At 44.4% G+C, this 21,641-nt stretch overlaps 1 protein-coding gene across 3 annotated transcripts in view; it reads left to right on the top strand.

Moving 5' to 3' along the window:
* Positions 1-815: 815 nt before the first annotated feature.
* The window catches only part of LOC124613043 (facilitated trehalose transporter Tret1-like), a 124,898-nt gene continuing 104,072 nt past the window's right edge, over positions 816-21,641 (top strand). The window contains exons 1-2 of one of the 3 annotated variants that reach the window (XM_047141614.1): positions 816-971; positions 11,123-11,151. The gene's annotated coding sequence lies outside the window, so the exon portion shown is untranslated. Of the gene's footprint in view, positions 972-11,122; positions 11,259-21,641 lie in introns of all 3 variants that reach the window. The other 2 variants (XM_047141612.1, XM_047141613.1) reach the window with 2 other exon arrangements.

Below are 21,641 nucleotides of genomic sequence, written 5' to 3'. Positions count from 1 at the left end.
ATTTCAGCAGAATAATGCACGACCGCATGTTGCAGGTCCTGTACGGGCCTTTGTGGATACAGAAAATGTTCGACTGCTGCCCTGGCCAGCTCAATCTCCAAATGTCTCACCAACTGAAAACGTCTGGTCAATGGTGGCCAAGCAATTGGGTCGTCACAATACGCCAGTCACTACTCTTGATGAAGTGTGGTATCGTGTTGAAACTGCATGGGCAGCTGTACCTGTACGCGCCATCCAAGCTCTGTTTGACTCAATGCCCAGGCGAATCAAGGCCGTTATTACGGGTACTGATTTCTCAGGATCTATGCACCCAAATTGCGTGAAAATGTAATCACATCCCAGTTCTAGTATAATATATGTGTCCAATGAATACCCGTTTATCATCTGCATTTCTTCTTGGTGTAGCAATTTTAATGGCCAGTAGTGTATACGCCCTTGATGACTAGAAAACTTAAGAGAATTACAGGGTTAAGCGTCTATTTTATTACGTTCTCAAGTCAGCAACGGCTTATACTGTCCTGGTTAAGTAGCATGCATGCTACGTTAGCTGTTGCAGCAGATACTTTTCCACTGTGAAGATGGTCCGTTGTCGAAGCCGATAGTGAATGAATGTACTGTAAGACAGCACAGTATGTACCAAGCATTTGTCCAAGTTAATTAAAAAGCACGTCCCGTGCCGTGCCAAAGCGAGCCTGCAGTCCTGAGTGCGTCACTGGAGCAGCGGGTGAAGGCAGCGGTCGGCGGTGGAGGGGCAAGCCGCGGCCCGTTGGCTGGGTCTGGGGCTCGCTGGCGCGGTCATCCAGTCTGCCGCAGACGCCCTCCTACCGCGGACTACACAGCGGACTCTGCTACTGCTGCTACCAGCTCACAGCCCACACGGATGCTCGGCCGACGATTCGCCGGCTCCGCCTACTGCAGCCTTTCCGCACTGGCTACCCGTACATCTCCGCACCGTCAGACACCGCAATAAGGTAAGAGCAGCCGATTGCGTTCTGGACAAAGCTAGTGGCTCAGCGAGGCTGATCACCGACTTTACACGTTTTTTTTCTGCGTACATAAATAATCTGACTGATAGGATGAGCAGCAATATGCCACCGTTCCTGATGACGCTGTAGTATACGGGAAAGTATCTTCGTTGAGTATCCGTACAACGATAGAGAATGACTTGGAGAGAATTTCTCTGCGGCATAATGGATGGCAGCTTGCTCTAGATACAGAAGAAAATGTACGTTAGCGCAGATGAGTAGGAGAAACAATCCTGTAATGCAAGCGTAGGCTTCCGCGGTCAATGTCACACTCAATAAAATTTTTCTGGGTATTTGATCGCATTGTCAATGAGTGAAATTCTCCGACGTTTTGGCCACTGTTGCAAATGGCCATCCTCAGATGTTTCTTGCTAAATACTAAATGCTAAAAATTTTGGTTCTTGTATACTGACGGAAGAGGCTGTTATCGAATTCTGATTGTGTATTGAGGAAGAGGAGCAGAAGTACTAGAGTCTTCTATTGGTGTGTTTTTTTATTATTTCAAACAAACAATAAAGAACGTCTAACAACCCTCCTCTCATCCTCAGTACCCTATCAGAATTCAACCTCTTCCGCCAGTATATAAGAAAAAATTGTTCAAATGTGTGTGAAATCTTATGGGACTTAACTGCTAAGGTCATCAGTCCCTAAGCTTACACACTACTTAACCTAAATTATCCTAAGGACAAACACATCCACCCACGCCCGAGGGAGGACTCGAACCTCCGCCGGGATCAGCCGCACAGTCCATGACTGCAGCGCCTTGGACCGCTCGGCTAATCCATCGTGGCAGCATATAAGAACTAACCAGATAGCATTACACCCTGAGGAAGGTCACTTGCAGCAGTGGCCGAAACGTAAGAGGATTTTACTTATTGACATTGCGGTCACATATCCAGAAGACCGAGCGAGGTGGCGGAGTGGTTAGCACACTGGACCCGCATTCGGGAGGACGACGGTTCAATTCCGCGTCCGGCTATCCTGATTTAGGTTTTCCGTGATTTCCCTAAATCGCTCCAGGCAAATGCCAGGATGGTTCCTTTGAAAGGGCACGGCCGAGCTTTCTTCCCCATCCTTCCCCAATGCGATGAGACCGATGACCTCGCTGCTTGGTCTCTTCCGCTAAGCAACCCAACCCCACAGAAGAATCTTATTGAATCTTGTAATGTTGGAACACGGTAGTAGTGGTGAGTTTCTGACACAGTCAAGTCGATTCAATATCGACGTTGAAAAACGAAATGAAATGCAACGAACACGTAAGGGCGGTCGTAGGAAAGGCAGATGGTCGACTTCGGAGTATTCGGAGCGTTCCAGAAAAGTATAGCTCATGCATAAAGGAGAACGCGTATAGAACACTAGTGCGACCTGTTCTTGAGTACTGCTCGAGTGTTCGGGATCCCCATCAGGTCGCGTTAAAGGAAGACTTCGAAGCAATTGAGTGGCGCGCTGCTGCATTTGTTACCGGTAACTTCGATCAGCACGTGAGCGTTACACGATGTTGTTTTCGCAAAACACTATGGAAGAAATTTAGAGAACCGGCATTTGCGGCTTACTGCAGAACGATTCCACAACCACCGACACATATTTCACTTAAGAGCCATGAAGATAAGAAAAATTAGTGCTCTTACAGAAGAACGTCAATACTGTTTTTTCTCTCGCTCCATTTGCGATTGGAACAGTAAAGGAAATGACTAGTAGTGACAAAATGTACCTTCCGCCATGCACCATACGGTGGGTTGCGGAGTATGTAAGCAGATGTAGATGTTTTGCCCATCCTAAATTATACTGTTTTTAGAAGCCAGATGAGTATGTAGCCAAAGTGATAGCCTTGGGCAACACTGGTTTACCTTGACCTTCTTCCTACTTATTATGAAGCATTCCGTGTATGTCTACTGTACGGTTAACAGTTAGTGCTGCTGCTGCTGGCGGTTAAGGGCATGAAGAAAGTAAATATCTGTCATGAGACTGTTATTCACCCTCCAGGATGGAATCAGTATACCCCCTGCGTTTGCAGCTAAAGTACGAGTAAATCCTATACAGAGACGGATACTAAATGTTTGCGCAGTCTGTAGCTGAGGCGGGAGGTGTGAACCAGTAAGGTAGTGATTTAATGGAATGTGGAAAACCGCCTAAAAATGACATCTAGGCTGGCCGACACATGGATCCCCTACGTTAACTCACAGGGCGGTTCGAGCCAGGTCCGGCGCGCCTCCCGAATCCCGGAAATGTCACGTTAATGCGCGTGGCTATTCGGGCTGATCGACAACACTTAAGTGATGTTTTTGTGTTGTAAATGGTTGGGGGGATGCTAGGAAGCTTCGCTAAGGTCAAATGGGGCTCCCGAAATCAACGTTCACATCCAAAACATGGGTCGCTAATGACAATTTAATTTGAAATTCCACTGTGAGAGAGCGCAGAGAGGGTTGGGGTTAAACCGAACCACTGGCTCACAGTCTGGCGATCAGGAACTTAAGTCTGCGTCCTCTCCTCCCTTTGCTGGGCAATCACGAGAATGAAAATTTTTTCCGTACCGGAATTCAAGTTAGCAGCCTTCAGGTTAAGTGCGATGTGGGTCTACAATAGCGTATGGAATCGTATTCACAGAGATGACATTTCAGAAAGAAAATTATGATTTACTACCAGTATATTTTGCGTAAAGAACAGTGCGCTGTGTTCATTCAAAATTATGCTACAAGACTCCGTTTCATGCAAAATTTTTGAAGGACAGTATTTTCGCCTTTGACTGTCAGCTTTATTTCCAGTCACTATGACTGCAACTTGCATCGCAAAAATCATTTTCATGACAAATATCTCTATTTTAGTACATGCTGTGAAAGGTTAAGCATCCTCTGGCGTGTAGAAACATTTCATCCCGTTGTCTATATAATTCGTCTCACGACAACTCCGTAACACCTGCACCTATCACAGTGTCCAGCTTACGGCTGTGAGCATTACGTATTTTAACAGCACCTGAAAAATTTGACGGTAAGTACAGACGCAAAAAACGCTGAAATTTTCTGAAATTTGCTTGATCACGGAGTATGATGAGCGAGTTGGTGCCATCGTTAGCACACTGGAAACGCATGCAGGACGACGACGGTTCAAATCGGAGTCCAGCCAACCAGATTTAGGTTTTCTATCATATCCCTAAACCGCACAAGACGAATTCCGGGATGGTTCATTTGAAAGGACACGACCGATTTCCTTCCCCATCCTTGAAACAATCCAAGCTTGTGCTCAGTCTCTAATGATCTCGACGTCGATAGGACGTTAAACCCTGATCTTCCTTCCTTCCTTTCTTCCTTCATGAATATACACTGAGGTGACAAAAACCATGGGATACCTCCTCATCTCGTGCCAGACCTCCTTTTGCAGCAACTCGACGTGGCATGGACTCAACAAGTCGTTGGAAGCGCCATGCAGAAATATTGAGACATGCTGCCTCTCTATAGCTATCCATAATGGCGAAAATGTTGCCGGTGCAAGACTTTGTGCACGAACTGACCTCTCGATTACGTCCCATAAACGTTCGGTGGGATTCATGTCGGGTGATTTGGATGGCCAAATCATTCTCTCGAAATGCCCAGAATGTTCTCCAAACCAATCAGGTCATCTGGTGACACATTGTCATCCATAAAAACTCCATAGTTGAGTGGGCTGCAAATGGTCTCCAAGTAGCCGAACATAGCTATTTCCAGCCAATGATCGATCAGTTTCACCAGAAGACCCAATCCATTCCATGTAAACACAGTCCACACCGTTATTGAGCCACCACCAGATTGCACAGTGCCTTGTTGACAACCTGGGTCCTTGGCTTCGTGGGGTCTGCGTCACATTGGAAACCTACCATCAGTTCCTACCATCGTGGTTAATCTGACCAGGCCATCGTTTTCCAGTCTTCTAAGGTCCACCTGATATGGTCACGAGCCCAGGAGAGTCGCTGCAGGCGATGTCGTGCTGTTAGCAAAGCCACTCGCGTCGGTTGTCTACTGCCATAGCCCATTAACGCCAAATTTCGCCGCACTGTCCGAACGGATATGTTCGTCGTTCGTCCACATTGATTTCTGCGGCTATTTCACGCAGTGTTGCTTGTCTTATAGCACCGACAACTCTATACAGGCTCCTCTGCTGTCGGTCGTTAACTGAAGACCGTCGGCACTGCGTTGCCCGTGGTGAGAAGTAATGCCCGAAATGCGGTATTCTCGGCAATCTTTTGACACTGTGGATCCCGTACTACTCAATTCCCTAACGATTTCCGAAATGGAATGTCCCATGTCTATAGCTCCAAATCAAATGCTTCAAATGGCTCTGAGCACTATGGGACTTAACTTCTCAGGTCATCAGTCCCCTAGAACTTAGAACTACTTAAACCAAACTAACCTAAGGACAACACACACATCCATGTCCGAGGCAGGATTCGAACCTGCGACCGTAGAGGTCGCGCGGTTCCAGACTGTAGCGCCTAGAACCGCTCGGACACCTCGGCCGGCCGTATAGCTCCGACTACCATTTCGTCTTCAGCGTCTGTTAATCCCCACTGTGCGTCCTTAATCACATCGGAAACGTTTCACATTAATCATCTGAATGCAAATGACAGCTCGGCCAATACACTGGCCTTTTGTATCTCGTCTACACAATACTAACGTCATCTGTATACGGGCGCATCGCTATCCCATGACTTTTTTCACCTCAGTGTGTATACGATCTGTTATTATAAGTCGCTAGAAGGTACTGTGTGAATTATGCCTCAGTTGAAAATAATGAAGAAGTCGAAATTAATGTATCATGACGACGAAACTTTTGTTGAATAAAAACTAGCCACACAGGAATGGTTCCTCTTAATCTTTTTAAGGATAGGCATTTCTGCCACTGCTTCACATACATACTGTAATGAAATTTGTTGTGAATAAGCCATCCTGTTTGAAATTCCAAGTAATATATCTCCGATGTTCTTGGTATGACTGATTAATGACGTGCTTGCGAGTGTTCAGACGAGTTATTCCTGTTACATGCTAATACTTCGACGACCGACCAGTTTTCTTCTCCAGGTGCTGGGAGTTGCTCTTTTGTGTGGGCTCGATATAGAACAAACAACTTGGCTGGAAATACGGAAGCATATCCTGAAAAATAGTATCCATAATTACAAGCCTACACAACAAACGATCCTAGTCTGACATATTTTTGTATACTAAATCTTCACAAATATTTTTCTCGCGATCGAACTATGCTACAGGTTATCAGCAAATTCTATAGTACTACAGACGTCCCTTAATCGCAGCAAGGGACTAAAGTAAAAGTACTGTAGAACATAGTCTACGGAAAGCGTCACGTTTCTTTGTAAAGAACTCTGTTACGTCAATATAAATAAAAAAATTATGAACTAAAACTAAAACTGTCCCACAGGAAAACATGAAATTTCTCTGTGCTAAGCATTCGAGATTTTATTTCTTATGTTGTGCTACCATGGTTAACATTTTCGTAGGACAGTGCGACATTTCGCTGGTGTAATAGATTGTTGTTATACTGATGCAACATTTCACTGAGCAAGCGATTATTTTATTGCCCTGAATTAATAATAATAATGATAACAATAATAAAAGTGAAACAATTGAAAACTCAAATCTGGTTGGTTAATGCGCCTGACATTTCACTAGCAATCAGTAGACCAATGCGGTATTCAAGATGACAGCTTTACTCGGCTTTGATTTACTCAACACATAGTGCGCCTCTGTAGCGAAGGCCGGTAACGCTCGACTTTCTGGTGGTGCTCGACTCGAAAATCCACCGGTTCTAATCCTAGTGCTGCATGAAATTTTCACTCCCAGTATTTGGCCGGTAGGGTGAGGTGATGGTATAGCGTGCCTTATCACCAGTCCATGCGCCAGTGTCGCATATTAAATTCCAAAACTATCCGGAGTGTCTCATGAAGTAAGGGGATGTAGCATTGCTGATGGTGATCGTTCGTCTGATGGGGATTTTAAGAGCTCGGCGAACCCCTTGGTGGTATGGGAGAAGAGTGCGCACTTTGCTGGCGTCGTGTTCCACCTTCTCTCATCTCTCATCACCATCATCATCATCAAACATCCATTACACTCACCTCCGCTCCACAAATACAAGTACTACACAGGTTTAAGAAATCCTTAAGGAAAGGACCAATGTGCGTGGAGGAAGAATACTCTTTCCTCCCGGTGGCTGAAGCTACCCTGTGGGGAATCCCAGGCGACAATGGCATACGATATTTACATTTTTTAGTCACCATATAATGTAAACGATGGACACCGTGAAACCTCCCCTTAGAAAAATTTATGAATTACTGTGCTGGTAAACCCCTCATGTTATCTGATTTTCAAACAACTGAGCAGAACTGAACGTACTCAGACGTTTCTCTCTTTACATATTCTGATCATCACTAAACTGACACACAATATTTTTAGCGCAACGCAGTCTGACTTTCAATAATCCCTACAAAAGAATGTCCCTGACTAACAATAACCTATACCTTTCATGAATCACTTACCTCACAAAAATCTTCGTTACTCGAGCTACTGCAATACAGCGAGCGCCAATACTGCCAGCTACATAAAAGATCCTAACTGCTGAAGGCACTAACTACTGATGCGCATACTTAGCAAATGAAAGATTTTGACCGAGAACAAACAATGTATTTACCTTAATAACGTTCAACAGTCGTAATATATATATCAGTTCATGACATCCAGTCTTACAAATTTACTCTTTCTGATGGACACACGTCCAGATCATCCGCTCTGAAAACTCCGTCATCTCTCTCCCCACATCCACCACTGCTGGCGGCTCACCTCCAACTGCGCAATGCTACGCGCTGTTCACATCCAACTGCCCAACACTACAATAGCAAATATTCCAACAATGCCAACCAGCCACAGACTGCACACAGCACAGTCAGTGATTTTCATACAGAGCGCTACGTGGCGTTATCAACATAAAACCTAAACAGCCTACTTACAACCGTCCGGGTCTGCCAAGTGTTGTTGGCAAGTGGGATGCACTTAGCCCTTGTGAGGCCATTGGGAAGCTACTTGATTGAGAAGTAGCGACAGCAGTCGCGAAAACTGATAACGGCTGACCGCATGCCCCTCAGAATCCCCGTCCGGTGACGCCTCAGTGTGAGGATGACACGGCGGCCGGTCGGTACCGTTGGGCCTTCCAGGCCTGTTCGGACGGTGTTTGTTTGTATAACGTAATCGAATAAATTGAGGGCTACTTTTGCTAAAGCATTTTTTGCCGTTGTATACACTAATCTAAAGTTTATCAACATACACTCACACAAAAGTGAAATGTGTAAAATAGCTTGCACACTGAGTTATCCCACATCTGTGAAACATAACTGAACAACTAATAAGGCTTTAGAGCTGTGCTGGGAGCGTTCGGGGGCAATTTTTCTGTGATTGTAAAAGTAGCGTACTTTTACTTTACTAAAACCAGAAATGTTACGACAAACGCAGAAATCAGACCATATTGTTTTCCCGCGAGTTGCACAAGCCGCCTTGGCGCCGAACACAGCTCTTTTTAGAGCCGGTAACTTCTACAGAAACTGCTAGGGTGCCGCGTTTAACTTTTTAATAACCTATTCAGTTGCTCGCAGGTATCTAAGCTGTGCTATAAACCACGCAAGAATTTCTGCCTTACACGCCACCGTAGAACGAGTCAGTAGCGTTTTCTGGAAAATGTCAGATTTTAAAATGCCATCGTACGCGTGTGACGGAAATGGAGTTCAGCAGTTTGCGCTAACGGCGGAACAAACTCATGGGAAACTTTTTGTCTCGCGGGAGAAACAAATGCTGGTGTAACTGCGGAAGGAAGTCATGTTTCATATAAAGGCTGCCAGTTCTAAGCCATGAAAAACCCACCTGACTGAGCGCCGTCTATTCATCCAGACCACGCTTTCACGATTTGCTTGAAAGTCTTAAGATGAATTTTGCGATTATTTCTTTGGAACGCTGCAACAAATTTTCTTCCAACGTTATTCATTCGGAGCTCCTGCATTTTGTTCAGTTCTCTCGTCTACTGAAGTGCACTTACGGTATCGGCGGTTCTTGCTTTGCGTGCTGATGTCTGCAGTTCATTGACGTTAATCGCAGCCAGACGGAGATAGTATACGGTAGCCAGTGACAATGATTTCTTTCGGCAGCAGATACGAATTGATTACATTTGTTTTCGCTTTGGTGAGTGCCAGTTTAACTTTCAGCGAACTGGTTATTGTGGATTTTAAGGTCGGTTACTCATTTCCGTGTTTCTCTGGTGACTGAAAAAGCTAGATGTGACCTGTAGTGTAGCCCGAGTGCAGGGGTAGTTTGGAATGTGGTAATGTGTTTGTGTGCTGGCGAGGCCAACGAAAGTCAACACAAAAATACAATTGCCATAGTCGATAAATGTGTAGCGTAGCCTGAGACATACGACGGACGTTCAATAAGAATGCAAGAAATTTTTTTCTCATCCAATTTCAGTTGAAAAAAAATGCAGAATTTGTTGAAGGACATAGTGGAACCCGCTTCAGCCCCTCTACACTTTCATGGAGTTGCGATAGGTGTCGACACCGTACGTAGTTTTCAAAATGGCGTCTGTAACGGAGATGCTTTCCAAGCAGAGAGCTGTCATTGAGTTTCAGTTGGTGGAAAACCAGCGCAATGCAGATATTCATACGCCCTTGCAGAATGTCTACGGAGACCTGATATGAACAAAAGCACGGTGAGTCGGGCGAGGCGTCTGTCATCATCGCAACAAGGTCGCGCAAACCTGTCCCATCTCCCGCGTGCCGGCCGGCCTCCAGGAAACTGAAGAAGCGGCTTCAGCGCCTTCGTTGCCACGAAAACGCAAACGAAATTCTCCTCCTCCACGACAAAGCAAGGCCTCACACAACTCTGCGCATCCGAAAGGAGCTCACAAAATTTCACTGAGTTGTCCTTCGTCATCCGCCCTACAGCCCGGATCTCTCACCTTCCGACTTCCACCTGTTTGGCACAACGAAGGATGCACTCTGCGGGAAGCAGTACGTGGATGATGGGGAGTTTATCAATACAGCAAGACGTCCGCTCCGACGTCGGCCAGTAGAGTGGTACCTTGCGGGCATACAGGCCCTGCCAGTAAGCTGGCGTAAGGCCATTGCGTTGAACGGAGATTATGTTGACAAAAAGGATTTTGTAGCCAGAAGAGTGGAGAATAATATGTCGTGTTGAAATCCTAAATAATTCCAACCTGGTTTCAGAAAGGAAATGTGTTGCATTACTTATTGAACGCTCCTCACCCGCCAGGTTAGCCGAGAGCGCTAATGCGCTGCTTCCTGGACTCGGGTAGGCGCGCCGGCCTCGGATCGAATCCGCCTGGCGGCTTAGCGGCGGAGGCCGGTGTGCCGACCAGCCTGGATGTGTTTTTTAGGCGGTTTTGCACATCCCACTAGGTGAATACCGGGCAGGTCCCCACGTCCCGCCTCAGCTGCACGGCCCGCAGACATCTGAACACATTTGCACTATTCCATGGATTACACTGGACGCAGACAGTTGGGGTGCACTAATTCCGTCCCAGGGGGGGTACGGGGTGGTGGTAGGAAGGGCATCCGGCCATCCCTTAAATTAACCTTGCCAAAGCCGATTAACCATGCCGACCCTGCGTCTTGCGGGAAAAAGGCACAAGTAAAAGAAATACTTATTGAACGCTCCTCGTACATTCGTCGTTACAGTAACTTACTTCTCTGTCTCATTTCCGATTTATCCGAAACTTTGAGATTTGGTTAAATTCTTAATCTAACAGAACAAAATACCAGCTAACATTATTTACCAACCATAAGAAATTATGAACGATCATTGTGACTGGCTGTCGACCACAGACTCACAAGTCATCGTATTCAGTTCCCATCGTTTATTATGCAAGTTATTACCAACATCAGCAACACAACAAACAGCCATGGACATCGATGGTGTTCTTTTACCAAAATTTGTGCCACATCAGGACACGAACCTGTATTTCCCTCTTACCACGAGCAGTTGGCTTAACCACTATGCCATCTGAGCACGCCTGACTCAAATTTTCATTGTCATTAGTGTTTCTGCCTATGATTTCAGAACACTACTGCCAGCGGTTTCCTCACGAGGTATGTGGGAACAGCGCTGCTGGGGGAACAGAATCGATAGAAGCCATTGCGTTACCCTGTCACAAGTGACATACACTGTTGGCCATTAAAACTGCTGCACCAGGAAGGTAAGAAAAATCACGAAATTTTACTTATTGCGCGTAAATAGGAAGAATGTGTTATTAAACTTGTAGGTGATGTGAGAGCAGGGAGTAAAGTTTAGGGTACCGAGCTGTCACATTTGGCGGCAACAATGACTTTAATCCATGTGGACATCGAGCCGAACTTTTATTCCATGACAGATACGGGTACGTCATTCCATTCTGCTTCAACTATGGGATACAGCTTATCAATCGAAGTCGGGCAGTCTCTAGGCACCACATGGCCACGTGTTTTCACTAAGTAAGAAATCTCGAGAACTTACTGGCCATATCAACAATGTATCGAGGTAAGATAGCGCAGGCAACATGCGGTCTTGCGTTTTCTTGTTGGAAGGTGTCACACTCACATATGAAGTAACATATATGTAGATAGCAAAGTCCCGACTAACTGACTTATTCACTGACTCATCATCGCCCTGTCCGAGCTATTAAGAATAGAAACTTGAAAGGATGTTGATCTTATACTGTAGGCGTTGTTTAAGAAGGTTTCTTTTTTCTTGTCTTCTACTGACAATGGGGTAAAATAGGGGATGACAGGTTTTTTTGAACATATGTCGATGTTAAGACAATTTTGAGGCTAGATCTACGAAAATTGATATTTGGTTTCTCGTGTCAGAAATAAAGAATGCATGTTTCAGTATGTCTGGAAAATTAACGTCAAATTGGGTAATACAGTGGGTGAAAATTTATTTCTGAAAATAAATAATTATTAAAGAACTACTAAAGTATTTTTAAAGCTACATTTATGAAAATTGGTATTTGACTTCTCGACTGGAAATAAAAAGAACACATGTTTCAGCGTCTTTGGAAATTCAACCCCTAAGTGAATGGAATAAGGGATGAAATGTCTTTTTGAAAATATTTCTTTGTTGAAGCATTTTTAAAGATAAATCTGTTAAAATTTGAATTTGGCTTCCCGATTAGAAATAAAGAAATACGTGTTACACTGTTTTTGGAAATTCAATCCTTATGGCGGTGAAAGAGGGGATGGAAATTTTTATGGAAATATTTCATTATGAAAGCATTTTTGAAGCTAAATCTATGAAAATTTGTATTTGGCTTCTCGCATGAAAATAAAAGAAAGCACACATTTCACTATTTTGGAAATTCAACAGCTAAGAGGTTTAAAGAGGGGATGAAATGTTTCATTTTGAGAGCAGTTTTTAAAATTAAATCTTTGAAAACTGGTATTTGACTTATCGGCTGGAAGTGAAAAAATACGTATTTCAGTCTTTTTGAAACTTAACCCCCTAAGGGAGCGTAATAGGGTATGAAAAGTTTTTGAAATTATTCATTATGAAAACCTTTTTAAAGCTAAATCTAGGAGAACTTGTATTTCACATCTCTGATGGAAGCAAAGAAAACATATGTTGCACTGTTTTTGAATCAGCCGCTAAGGGGGTTAAATAGTGGATGAAAATTTTTGAGAAAATGTTTATTGTTATTAAAAACTTTTTAAAGCTAAATCCATCGAAACTGGTATTTCATTTCTCGGTTAGACATAAAGAAATATGTATTAGAGGATGAAAGTTTCTATAGAAAATCGTCACAAGAATGCAAAAAAATATTATTAACAAAAACCTTGGACTCCAGGTAATAGAATCGCTTTTTGGTCAGAAGTACATTCGAAGAAGACCATGCCTTAGAAGCATTAATAAAGGTGAAAAGTTTAGAGGATATTGCGGTCTGTGAACCATATTAAAGAATGCTATTTGACAGTCACCATAACAAATTGTTTTTGTCCAAACTACATAGAAAGGGAAACTACTCATTAATACTCCTACACTTATTCTTCAGTAGACCCTATACGTGTCTTTAAAAATATGTTTGATGGTATTACTACGCAAATGCGTGCGAAGCAGCCTGGTATTACATAAACGTCACAAAGTTTATAAGGAAACATTAGTATTGTCGTCTAGTGTCGACTGAAATCATGCAGGAAAACATTATAAAAGCGTACCATCGGAGACTGAAGCGCAGGGTAGCTATGACTGCTACTAATACACAGCTACACCACTACACGTAATCAGACTATTGATGAGAATATGACTTAACAGCGCCGGCCGGAGTGGCCGAGATGTTCTAGGCGCTTCATTCTGGAACCGCGCGACCGCCACGGTCGCAGGTGCGAATCCTGCCTCGGGCATGGATGTGTGTGGTGTCCTTAGGTTAATTAGGTTTAAGTAGTTCTATGTTCTAGGGGACTGATGACCTGAGCTGTTAAGTCCCATAGTGCTCAGAGCTATTTTGACTTAACAGCTCGATTTTATTCGAAAGTGGTCAGCTATTTGATTCTTCCCGTATAATCCTTTGCTCCGTCAGTGAGTAGCAGGCTGTGTGATGCTTCTGTGCCTTACTCAGTCGTTAATTTCGTTCCTTCTGCTCTTCAAGGAAAAAACAAGTTAAGCAAAGAGAATCTCTCTTCTCCCTGCATGTTGAGAAATGTTATTGAGTAATCATAATATTCAGAAACAAGTTTCATTTTCTCCTACTCTATTATAGCAATACGCGGAAGTACACTGAAGAGTGTAAACGGTTTGCTGTTTGCAGACATGTCTGACGTGTCTGTTTACTTGTGCTACAATCGAAAAATCTGGGTCCCTAGTGGACGGCACATTGCTTTTTGAAGCACTTACCGAACAGGGACTAAGAAACCAAACCTGTCTTAAGAAAGAGCAATGCTTAGATTTCCATCTGGCTACTCTGATTTAGCTGTCCAGTTGAACTCTCCCTCCGTCCCTCCTCCGTCCCCCTCTCTTCTCTCTCCCTCCCTCCCTTCGCTCTTGATTGCGTTGACTACGAATAGCTAATCCTCCACATTACTCTTTTCTAGCAGATATTCGTCGCCAGATACTGTCATAAGACACTAGCGCCTGCACATACAATGATGAAGTAACATCACGTGTTCCTACTTCTCTGCGTAATGGCTCAGAAAAAAGTTCCGCCAACGACACAACTCGGCAGAGGTGATAGGTCAGGCAGAGCAGCAGACGCAAGACAAAAATTACTGTCATGTAACACCTGAGATCCGGGATTAATTTCCAGCACGCCTATGTTAATGTTCATTTCGCGATGTTATTAACGTGGTCTTTAGTCCAAAGACTGGTTTGATGCAGCTCTGCCCACTTAGTCTACCGTGTACAAACATCTTCATCCCCTAATAATTACGGCAACTCAACTTGCGTATTCTGTTCATCCCGTGTTCTCCCTAAACAATTTTTAATCCCCTCCCCCTCCCTCTCCCCTCCCACACACACTTCTCCCCAGTACCATGCCAACAATTCTTTGACGCCTCAGAATCTGTCTCGTTAATCGATTACTTCTTTTAATCATTTTGTGCCATAACTTTCTCTTCTCTCCAGAATGATTCAATATCTCCTGGTTAAGTACTAGATCCACCAATCTAATCTTCAGCATTCTTCTATAGCACGACATCTCAAAAGCTTCTATTCTTATAGTCTGTACTGCTTACCGTCCACGTGCCATTTTCGTAAGAGCCTACGATCCAGACAAACAGCTTCAGAAACGACTTCCTAACACTTAATTTTATTTTTGAAGTTAACAAATTCCTTTTTCTCAGACATGTTTTCCTTGCTATAACCAGTCTGCATTTTATATCCTCTCTACTTTGGCCGTTATCAGTTATTGTGCTACTCAAATAGCAAAACTTATTTAGTACATTTAGTGTATCATTTCCTAATCTTATTCCCTCAGCATCGCCTGTTTCAATTCGACTTCATTCCATTACCTTTGCTTCTCTTCCGTTGATGGCCATCTTATAACGTCTTTACAAGATATAATCAATTTCGTTCAGCTGCACTTCTATGTCCTTTTCTGTCTCCGTCAGAATTACAATTCCATCGCAGACCTCAAAGGTTTTCTTTCCTCTCCCTGAACTTTAACTATTTCTCCGAAGTTTTCCTTGGTTTCCTTTACTACTTGATCAGCGTACAAATTGAATAACATGGGGGATAGGCTACAACCTTGCCTCATTCCCTTCTCAACTATTGCTTTCTTTTCCACGTCCTTCGGCTCTTGTAATTGCAGTCTGTATAGAGCTTTTCGCTTCCTTCATTTTATCCTTACTATTTTCCAAATTTCAGAGTTTTTCCACTCAAAATTGTCGAAAGCTTTCTTTAAGCCTGCAAATGCTGTAAAAGTTGGTTTATCTTTCTTTAACCTATCTTCTAAGATCAAAAAATTAAATGAGCGTGTGGCATTGTTAACCGGGAGGCCCCATCCGGGGAAGTCCGGCCGTCGAGTGCAAGTCCTATTTCAGTCGACACCACACTGGGCGACTTGCGTGCCGGTGATGAAGACGAAATGATGATGAGGACATCACAACACCCAGTCCACGAGCGGAGAAAAATCTCCAACCCGGTTCAAATGGCTCTGAGCACTATGGGACTTAACATCTATGGTCATCAGTCCCCTAGAACTTAGAACTACTTAAACCTAACTAACCTAAGGACATCACACAACACCCAGTCATCACGAGGCAGAGAAAATCCCTGACCCCGCCGGGAATCGAACCCGGGAACCCGGGCGTGGGAAGCGAGAACGCTGCCGCACGACCACGAGCTGCGGACTCTCCAACCCGGCCGGGAATCAAACGCGGGCCCGCTGCATGGGAAGTAAGCACGTAACCACGCAGCTAAGCAGGCGGAGTCTTCTAAGTCATAGGGTCAGTACTGCTTCTCGTGCTCCTAAATTTCTCGGGAACCAAAACTGATCTTCCCCGAGATTCGCCTTCTACCAATTTTTTTCATTCTTTTAGAAATAATTCGTATCACTATTTTGAAAGTATGACTTACTAAAGTGATGTACCGGATGTATCCACATCTGTCAGCACCAGCTTTTTTCGGAATTGGAATTATTAGATTATTCTTGGAGTCTGAAGGTATTTCACCTGTCGCTTATATCCCGCACAACTGGAGCAATAATTTTGTAATGGGTTGCTCTCCCAAGGGTCTCAATGGTATGAGGGAATGTTGTCTACTATAGGCGCCTTGTTTCGATTTGGATCTTTAAGTGCACTGTTAAATTCTTTTTCACAATATCTGAGAGCTATTATAGGTAGGCTGATATTAAGATTCCTAACTGCAATTTATTTCAAAAAGCTTATGTATGCATTGTCTTTCACCACAAGTTCGTATGCCGCATTTAAGATCATTGCTAGATAAGGAGTGTCATTATGATTTCTTTTCATGGATGGGTGTGTAACACTGATATGTATGCCACCTGTTTGTAGTAGGACATGTTTGAATAAAACGAATATAATTTTTGTGCTTACAAGAAAGTGGACGACGTTAATCTTTATTTTCTTGACATATGATGCAATAGTTTGTAATCCACATACATTAGCGAACTATTACATTATGTATATGAAGATGGTATCTGTTCTTTCGGACATGTCCGAAAGAACAGATACCATCGGTGACCATACAGCTTGTTAGAATGAAATTACAATGAAATGAATACCCATAGATGCATACAGGCGTTGATATGTCAACGGGGACAGCTGAAAATGTGTGCCCGACCGGGACTCGATCTCCTGCTTAAATTATGGTTTCCCGTTACTCGGCTACTCGTTTCATGTGGAATAATCTTTCTAGAAGAACTGCAATAGAAATGGGGAATACCACCGCCAAATCCACTGTCGTCGACGACAACGTTAATGGCCTCTGGCCGCGCAGCTCACAAGGAATGCTGGGTTGTCAACTCGACTGAAAATGCATACACAACAACTACGTTACGTTGCTCCACCTTGAAAACGTCGCAGACCGGCTCGCCCGGATCTGCCTCGCATTTGAAAAACGAGTACGCTTTAAAAATAAGATATCTTGCCTGTTTGTAAAACACTTGGCGCCTTATAGGTGTGTCTGCCTTTATGGAAAAACTCACAGTAGACATAGGATAATACAGAAAAAGGTCAACCGTAGTTTCACGCACGTAAAACACGATAGGACACACAAATGCGACGGAAATTCACACATTACGGAACGCGGAAAGAGTCTGAGTGCTGATAGACTAGCCGCGCAGCTGTCTTCTGCACATCGTCGGCCCAGGGGCCGTAAACGCTGTCGCAGAATGTAAGCCTCTCCCAACATCGTTATAGCCTGTTAGTAACGGCTGTAAACACCAAATAGTTTTGCAGAGTGATACTCTTTACTGATGAATGGAAACATTACGACCAGCTTTTTAACACAATGCTGCAGCAGTTCTGCGTAGCATGGATTCGAGAAGTCCTTTGTCAGTTTACGGACGTATATGGCACTACATAATTATGCCATTCACGTAATTCACGCAGTTTAAGTAAATTACGTGCCGACGGTTTATGGATGCAAAGCTGGCGCCCGATAGCGTCCTAGATATTGTCCAACGTGATCAGCTCAGGCAAACTTCGTGCTCAAGTCATCAACGTCATTTCACTATCATGCTGCTCAGACAGCTGTCTGGTGATTCTGGCCATGATCCTGTCAGAAGATCCCACCGTCACCGGGGAAGAAATCAAATGTGAAGGTTCAAATGGTTCAAATGGCTCTGAGTACTATGGGACTTAGCATCTGAGGCCATCAGTCCCCTAGACTTAGAACTACTGAAACCTAACTAACCTAAGGATATCAGACACATCCATGCCCGAGGCAGGATTCGAGCCTGCGCCCGTAGCAGCAGCGCGGTTCCGGACTGAAGCGTCTAGAACCGCTCGGCCACAACGACCGGCAAATGTGAAGGGGCGCGTGTGGTCCGCAATAACGTTTACATTGTCCTCAATTGTCATGGTGCCTTCAGTTACTACCACAGGTCCCAAGGAAGGTAAATGCCCCCCCCCCCCCGCCTCCCCCTCCCCTACCCTCCTCCGTAGCCGGCCGATGTGGCCGAGCGGTTCTAGGCGCTTCAGTCTGGAACAGAACCGCGCGGCCGCTACGGTCGCAGGTTCGAATCGTGCCTCGGGCATGGATGTGTGTGATGTACTTAGGTTAGTCAGGTTTAAGTAGTTCTAAGTTCTAGGGGACTGATGACCTCAGATGTTAACTCCCATAGTGCTCAGAGCCATTTGAACCTCCTCCGTAAGAGCCTCTCTCTCCCACCTAGCATAATATTGCCCTGCGTTCGTAGCGTGGTGTGTATTTCGAACAGCCGCTGTCCTGTATCATGGCCTACCTAGACACAACCATCGCGACCTGGTATAACAACAAACGTGAGTCATTAGACCAGGCGATTCGGTCCCATTTATTTACGATCCAGCGTCGATGATTCTGTGCCCAATGTATTCGTGATCGACAACATCGGTGGGTACTTTGGAAAACATAGGGAGCTGAAGAGCCCCATGTTCAACTACGTACTCTAAACGGCGGTCTCCGAAAGCATCAGCATTGTAATGTGGTGCCAGGTCTGCGGTAGATCTCCACATATCCTGCTCCACGTTCGGCGATGAGGCGTGGACGTCGAACATCTTGTCTCCTAGTCGTTGTTCCACCGTCATCCAACCATTTTCTACAGATGCTGACGAAAGCAGCACGCGAACAGTCGACCAGCTTCGCTGTTTCCGAGTGCTCGCTCCCAGGCGCCGGACATAAATAATCTGCCCTTTGTGAAAGTCGCGTACGTCAGCGAATTTTCCCATTTACATTCCGTACCATCGCTAGAATGACTCGCCATTGGTGCCTGCTCCTTACCGTGTGACGTGTGCGCAGCGCCAGCAGGCGGCATTGAATTCCACGCCGGCCACTTATCTTTGTCTTTTAAATTCATGTACTGAGCGGAGGAACAGCGGGCTCTCCGGCCGACAGTGACACGTCGTCTCCGGAAGAATTCGTAGCCCCTCCCCGATGTTATTCAATTTGTATATTGAGCAAGCAGTAAAGGAAACAAAAGAAAAATTCGGAGTACGTGTTAAAATCGATGGAGAAGAAATAAAAACTTTGAGATTCAAAAAAAAAAAAAAAATGGTTCAAATGGCTCTGAGCACTATGGGACTTAACTACTGTGGTCATCAGTCCCCTAGAACTTAGAACTACTTAAACCTAACTAACCTAAGAACGTCACACACATCCATGCCCGAGGCAGGATTCGAACCTGCGACCGTAGCAGTCGCGCGGTTCCGGACTGCGCTCCTAGAACCGCTAGACCACCGCGCCGGCTTTGAGGTTCGCCGATGACATTGTAATGCTGTCAGAGACGGCAAAGGACTTGGAAGAGCAGTTGAACGGAATGGACAGTGTCATGAAAGGAGGTTATAAGATGAACATCAACAAAAGCAAAACGAGGATGATGGAATGTAGTCGAATTAAGTCGGGTGATGCTGAGGGAATTAGATTAGGAAATGAGACACTTAAAGTAGTAAAGGAGTTTTGCTATTTGGGGAGCAAAATAACTGATGATGGTCGAAGTAGAGAGGATATAAAATGTAGACTGGCAATGGCAAGGAAAGCGGTTCTGAAGAAGAAGAATTTGTTAACATCGAGTATAGATTTAAGTGCGAGGAAGTCGTTTTCGAAAGTATTTGTATGGAGTGTAGCGATGTATGGAAGTGAAACATGGACGTTAAATAGTTTGGACAAGAAGAGAATAGAAGCTTTCGAAATGTGGTGCTACAGAAGAATGCAGAAGATTAGATAGGTAGATCACATAACTAATGAGGAGGTATTGAATAGAATTGGGGAGATGAGGAGTTTGTGGCACTGCTTGAGCAGAAGAAGGGATGGGTTGGTAGGACATGTTCTGAGGCATCAAGGGATCTCCAATTTAGTACTGGAGGGCAGCGTGGAGGGTAAAAATCGTAGAGGGAGACCGAGAGATGAATACACTAAACAGATTCAGAAGGATGTAGGCAGCAGTACGTACTGGGAGATGAAGCAGCTTGCACAGGATAGAATAGCATGGAGAGCTGCATCAACCCAGTCTCAGGACTGAAAACCACAACACAACAGTCTAGTCAAGCCTTATTCGTCTGTCCCATGGACGTGGTTCCGTAGCTAGCGACAAGAACTTTCGACAAATTTAATGGAAAGTATCTACAAGTTCAAGATCTGACCAGGACTACGAGACGTTTTCCAGTTCCTGAAATGAAGGTGCACAGCCGCTAAGTGCAGATATCATGCTTAGACCACCCGTCAGGTTGAAACACTATCACAACACATAGGAGAGTGAATGTGCGAAATACCGAATATTGTCTGCCACAATATGTACACGGGGACACACAGTGATGTTACGTGTGATTAACATATGAAAGTCCAGTGCATCGGCCCCCGTCTTCCCCCCGCCCCCCCCTCCCTTCACCACCACTCCTCGTAACTCAGTTGTAGTCAACCTGTTTACCTCGAGTCTCGTAGACGCTGCCACAAATGATTTTTTTTCTCCGTTTATAGCGAGCTCCATTGCTTGTGCAAAAACACTGCATAATAATGTGGCAAGTGGATAGCTTTAAAAGCTAAGCATAATGAAAATCGTAAAATGTTAGAGTGCTAACTAATTTTGTTTTGTTTGTCCAATCGCATTATTAGTGAAGCGATTTCTAGAGCCAATCTGTCGTTAATATTCATAACAAGATTCGCGGTCATTTATCAGTAGTTCTCGAGCACCGCAGAGTCACAAAAATGTTTCCTACCATCTCAGATATCCTCATCAGATCGCACAAATATGTTTGCCGAGGCAACTTTGACAATTAGTTCCGTCTTTACAGGAGTTGCATTTCACACTGTACTTCGCGTGTTGCCACCTCGAAAATCGATCGAAGACAGCCTTGGATTAAAACAACAACGTACAAGCAAGTCACCCGAGGCAATGTTTCCACAAACTGTTCCGTCTTTACATGAGATCAGATTTTTATATACGTATTCATGTATTACCTCCTTGGGAACCGATCTTAGACTAGTAGCGAGCTATCCTAGCATTTGAAGGCTGCCCTCTCAGGGCGCTCTTGTCATTGGTCCATCCTTTCCATCAATAAGCACTGACAATAACTGAAATTTGTAATTATAATTTCCGGATGAAGTGAATGATACTGAAATTATTATTAACAAGTTCTCCGTGCAAGTAACGTCATGAACACGGTTGGAGCCGAATGTTAACATTCAAGCAGTAAATATAAATAATAAAAGAGTGGCTTCTTGGCTCCCAACGTCGTACGTGAATCACCACACTTTCCGTTCCAGTATGCTAGGTACGGCTCTTCTCGCCCGGCCGTTCTCACGCTGCGTCATCATTTCGCGCGTCACAGTCTGCCTTGCAATCCTGCCTACTTGCTAGCCTCCAGTAACAAAGTGTTCATATGCCGTGCATTAAAACACAGCAACAAAATGTAATAAACGTGGGCAGAATCCGTAAAGCGTTAAGCAACTACTTGAT

The sequence above is a fragment of the Schistocerca americana genome, chromosome 4, assembly GCF_021461395.2.
Source record: "Schistocerca americana isolate TAMUIC-IGC-003095 chromosome 4, iqSchAmer2.1, whole genome shotgun sequence".
In the NCBI taxonomy this organism is placed as follows: domain Eukaryota; kingdom Metazoa; phylum Arthropoda; class Insecta; order Orthoptera; family Acrididae; genus Schistocerca; species Schistocerca americana.
This window is presented reverse-complemented; position numbering and strand designations above follow the sequence as displayed.